Raw genomic sequence first — 5,809 nt, forward strand, 5'->3', positions numbered from 1 at the left:
TAGAAACCCTCTGTCTGATTTCAAGGTATTTCTTTTATTATGTTTACACAAACATCTTTTATATATGTAATTTTCTATCTGATAAATTTGTATCTCAATCATCCCTTTTTTCCACTCTTTCCCCATCTACTGACCTCCCTTTGAATTCATTGTTTGTGAACTAATTAGTCATATACTTGTGAACTCAATGATCATATATAAAGTGGGTTGATCACCAAGTGTTTGACAAAATTACCATGAATCGGTAATCTGTACTATGACAACAAACTATGGTTGTAAGACCAAGTTGAAAATCTACTGAAGTTATACACACGGGAGAATGTACAACATGGGCAATTTTAAATTTTAGTTAATGAATAAGACCAGAAAAGCTTTGCCCACTTCAAAAGCTTTGCTTCAACTTACCAGGTTTATGTAGAGTGACTTATTTTTTTTTGAATTTTTTTCCCCTCACCAATAAGCAAATTTCAGAATAGATTTTATGTTTGATAGGCAGGGCACCATAAAGAGCTCTCTCTCTCTCTCTGGAAGAGTGTGAAATGCATGTATTTTGATTCATTTGCTTACACTATATTTTTCTTTTCTTGCTAATTCATTTGTCTTTATTGTTTTGCCCATCTTTTCCATGATCAATAATCTGTACCCAAAACTAACTGAAAATGCCACTACATTCAAGAACCAATGTGAAATATATAGCCATGTAAAATAACAATCCCCATCAAATTATGAAGGAACTTTTTGATATAGATGCTGGCTTTAACTAAAATTTGTCCATTGTTGCACATGCTTAACAGGTTCTGCCCTTGGTGAGCTCTACTATAGAGGAAGATCTCCCATGCAAGCCACTACATTTTAGACATTATTTTTTTTTTAATTTCAAGATGATTCTACTTGCAACTAATATCTAATAAAAATTTAATAGTTGCAGTATTTTATTGGGTTTGTTTTGGTTATGGTTTATATTATTTTGTGCATTACAATTAGTAGGAAACACCAAATTGGTGGTTACTTCTGATTCCTATAAAGGTATATCATATATATATTTTTTTAATTTCTCAGTGGGGCAGTTAGTTGGATCGTCTGAGATCGATGCAACTTGTTTTCTTCTTGTTAAAAATAATGGCAAAAGAAGAAGAAAATATATTTTTCACTAACAATAATTTGCTGAGGATCTCTTAGTTTGATGCTAACCTGGAATGGTCCAGCCTGTTGGGCATTCACTTTCAGGTGTCAAAAGAACCGAAACATAAAGTATTGTTGTGCATTGGCCATTGATCTTGACTCTTGATGAGGTGCTAGTGGTGTATGGAAACATCACATATTATATGTGGACACTTCCATTTTTGTTTGCTAGACCATTTTTTGGTCTGTGATCTTTTGAGGTTTGTCTATTGGTTCAGAATAGTTTTAGGATTTATTGCCAGAGCAATAACCGTATCAATTTTAGTTATTTGGAACTCAAATGCTCTGTATACTTCATTCTTAATTGTCATCCTTTGCCTTTTCCCATAAATGTTAATTCATATTTAGCATTCAAATATTCATTTAATTTTGTTCACCTTTTGCCACACTTGTGTACAGATTCATCTAGAATTGCAAGTCTATGGATCGTCATTTTTTATGAAGATGGGAGGCGGAAGGAAAGATAAAATGACAGTAGAATAGTCTATTGTTGGAGGTTCCCTTCATGGTGGTTCACATCAGATGAATAGGAACACTGATCATGTTAACTCACATATTAGAGTTAATAGAAGTTCACCATTTGGTAGTAGTTACAAGGAAGCTTGTAACTTGGGCTTAACATGGTTATATAATCTTGGGAACACTTGTTTCATGAACAGTGCCATTCAGTGTTTGGTGCATACTCCAAAGCTTGTTGATTATTTTCTTAGAGCCTACAGAAAGGACATAAATCCTTTGGGCATGAATCTGTGTATATTTAGAATCCAACAATTAGTTATTGTACTTTTGAAAGAGCTTGTTCTGGCATTTTGCCCTCTTGTTATGTTTTTTGTTGGCGGCCTCTTAAATGTGTCATTCTCTCTCTCTCTCTCTCTCTCTCTCTCAATGTGCACTTTTTGGCCGGGGTGAACTTGCTTTACAATTTGGAGATTTGTTAGGGAAGCTATGGGCTCCAAGAGCGTTCAAATCGAAACTTTCTGCTTTTGCACCTCAATTCAGTGGCTATAGCCAACATGATTCCCAAGTTAGTGAACTTCCCTTGCTTTTAGAAGTGTAGTATGTATTATTGTTTCTCTATGTCTTTTGGAGGTAAAATATTTCTTATAATTTGTTGCTTTTAACGTAGGAATTTCTTGCTTTTTTTTTGGATGGGCTCCATGAAAATCTCAATCGTGTGAATTACAAACCTTACATAGAAGCAAAGGAAGCAAAAGATCGGCCTGATGAAGAAGTGGTAGATGAGCACTGGCGAAATCATCTAGCTCGCAATGACTCCATCATAGTTGATATGTGCCAAGTGAGTCTTCTATGATTTGGACTTTTCTACCACGATTGAATTCATTTTAATATGTACTTGTTTTATGATTTAAGATTAGAGCAGTATTTGGATTAGTTTTCTTTGCTTCAAACTTTGGTGCTTCGGTAGCATATGCTGTAAATTTGCTTGGTCTTTTTAACTGAATTGAATTCTCTATTCTGTTTCTTTTTTTACTATAAGGTCAATACCGTTCAAAATTGGTTTGTCCAGCTTGCAAGAAATTATCCATTACATTTGATCCATTCATGTATCTTTCATCACCACTACCTTCAACAACAATGCGCTCAATGACTTTGACAGTCATGAGCACGGATGGGAGTACTTTGCTATTTCCAGTCATTGTAACTGTACTAAAGTATGGAAGATGTAAGGATCTAGTGCATGCCTTAAGCACCACATGTTCTTTGAGATATGATGAAAAACTGTTAGTAGCTGAGGTATGTTTTTTAGCAATGTGGTCAATAATTAATATTTAATGTAAGTGTGAACTCTTATTCTTTCTCTATATGTGCGCAACAAACAACTTGCATCAAGGTCTCACTAAAAATGATAGGGTTTCAAGAACTATATTGTCATGTCACACATCAAACACCTCGGGAGGGACCAATGTGAGCTATGGAAACTTATGGAACTAGCACGGGACTCCTGGTTTGAAAACTAAGTCCAAAAAGGCACTTTTTCACACTTAAGCTTGAAAATAGGCTAACGGAGGCCAAAATCATGCAATAGCCACGAGACGGCCCGGGGAACACCTCAAACATCTCAAGAGGGATCAATGTGAGTTGTGAAAACTTACGGAACTAACACGGGACTACCGGTTTGAAAACTAAGTCAAAAATTGCACTTTTTCACACTTAAACTTCAAACTAGGCCATCGGGGGCCAAAATCGTGCAACAGCCACGAGACCGCCCAAGAAACACCTCAAACACCTCGGGAGGGACCAATGTGAGTTGTGAAACTTACGGAACTAGCACGGGACTCCCGGTTTGAAAACTAAGTCGAAAAATACACTTTCTCACACTTAAGCTTGAAAATAGGCCATCGGAGGCCAGAATCGTGCAAAAGCCACGAGATGGCCCGGGGAACACCTCAAACACCTTAGGAGGGACCAATGTGAGTTGTGGAAACTTACGGAACTAGCACGGGACTCCCGGTTTGAAAACTAAGTCCAAAATTGTATTTTTTTACACTTAAGCTTGAAAATAGGACATCGGAGGCTAAAATCATGCAACAGCCATGAGACGGCCTAGGGAACACCTCAACCACCTCGAGAGGGACCAATATGAGTTGTGGAAACTTACAGAACTAGCACGAGACTCCTGGTTTGAAAACTAAATCAAAAAATACACTTTTTCGTACTTAAGTTTGAAAATAGGCCACCAGAGGCCAAAATCGTGCAACAGCCATGAGACGGCCCGTGGAACACCTCAAACACCTCGAAAGGGGCCAATGTGAGTTGTGGAAACTTACGGAACTAGCACGGGACTCCGGGTTTGAAAACTAAGTCCAAAAAGGCACTTTTTCACACTTAAGCTTGAAAATAGGCCACCGTAGGCCAAAATCGTGCAACAGCCACGAGACGGCCCAAGAAACACCTCAAACACCTCGGGAGGGATCAATGTGAGTTGTGAAAACTTACAGAACTAGCACGGCACTATCGGTTTGAAAACTAAGTCCAAAAATGTACTTTTTCACACTTAAGCTTGAAAATAGGCCATCAGAGGCCAAAATCGTGCAATAGCCACGAAACGGCCCGGGGAACACCTCAAACATGTCGGGAGGGACCAATGTGAGTTGTGAAAACTTACGAAACTAGCACGGGACTCTTAGTTTGAAAACTAAGTCAAAAAATGTACGTTTTCACACTTAAACTTGAAAATAGGCCATCGGAGGCCAAAATCGTGCAACAGCCACGAGACGGCTTGGGGAACACCTCAAACACCTCGGGAGGGACCAATGGGAGTTTTGGAAACTTACGGAACTAGCACGAGTCTTCCGGTTTGAAAACTAAGTCCAAAATTGTACTTTTTCACACTTAAGCTTGAAAATAGACCTTCGGGGGCCAAAATCGTGCAACAGCCACGGGACGGCCCGGGGAACACCTCAAACACATTGGGAGAGACCAATGTAAGTTGTGGAAACTTACGGAACTTGTACCGGACTCTCGATTTGAAAACTAATTCGAAAAATGCATGTTAAATTATATATTTTATGGATAAGATAATAATTGTCTAACTTGCATTTTTTTTTTTTTTTTGTGTTTTATTTTTTTGCAGATTCGAGATTTGATATGGACATGTTTGGTAATTTGGAGGGCAGATGGTAGCTCATTTTGTGTTTTTGTTCATATTACGTTACATGTATTTTGGTTGCGTTGTAAATTTTCTATTTTTGTTAGTATTACAGGGCATGTTGGGTAATCTGCCATTGATATTTTATTTTTGTTGATATTAGTAGACATGTTTTTTGTTGGATATTAGGAGATATATTTGGTAATCCGCATGCGGTTGATATTATATTTTTGTGGATATTAGTAGACGTTTTTTGTGGATATTAGGAGACATGTTTATAATCCGCACGCAGTTCATATTGTATTTTTGTGGATAGTGCTGAAATTTGATTGTGATGTTCATGAAAATGAACAGATTTTGTATTGATTTGTAATAGATATTTTATTGAACATGTTATTGAAATGCGTAGGGAATTGTTACTGAAAATAAAAAATTTCAGAAGAAAATAGTACCCCCATTTTCAAAAATTTTAATTTTTATTAGTGACAAAATAAAAAATGTCGCTATTAGTTTTCAAAAAATGTGACGAATAATTTTGTCACTAATGATATAATACCAAACAAATAATTTCATCACATTTGCTGAATATTTCGTCGCTAAATTGAAATATTTGGTGACAAAATGTTTTTTGTCGTTGAAGAATTTTCTTTTCTGCTCATTTTAGTGACGATTTTTTTTGTCACCTTAATCCATATCGTTGGTGAGGAAAACTTTCGTCACCAACGGAAAACTTTCGTCACTAAAATCTATTTGGTGACGAAACATTTCGTCGCGAAAAACAATTAAAATAAAATATTATTTAGTTTTAGCGACGAAATTGATGTTATAGAGGACAAAAAATTCAACATTCGGAGACGAAACATTTTGTCGCCAAAATAAAAAATAGGCGACGAAACTGTTTTTCGTCACCAGGTACTTTCAGCGACGACGTATAGGCCAAGAACGTGGTGACAAAAATTTTTTGACGCAGAACACTTTAGTGACGAAAATTTGATATATTGAGACAAAATCAGTCTG

The 5,809-nt window shown here is 36.7% G+C and overlaps 1 non-coding gene across 1 annotated transcript; it reads left to right on the forward strand.

Annotated features, from left to right (window-relative positions):
* The first annotated feature begins 414 nt into the window (after positions 1-414).
* Positions 415-5,120, forward strand: LOC114317779 (uncharacterized). The gene is made up of 4 exons (XR_014343237.1): positions 415-2,206; positions 2,309-2,479; positions 2,681-2,937; positions 4,778-5,120. It is a non-coding gene; the product is annotated as an uncharacterized LOC114317779 (transcript).
* Positions 5,121-5,809: the final 689 nt, after the last annotated feature.

Source organism: Camellia sinensis, chromosome 10, assembly GCF_055761805.1.
Source record: "Camellia sinensis isolate YWXY chromosome 10, ASM5576180v1, whole genome shotgun sequence".
Lineage (NCBI taxonomy): Eukaryota > Viridiplantae > Streptophyta > Magnoliopsida > Ericales > Theaceae > Camellia > Camellia sinensis.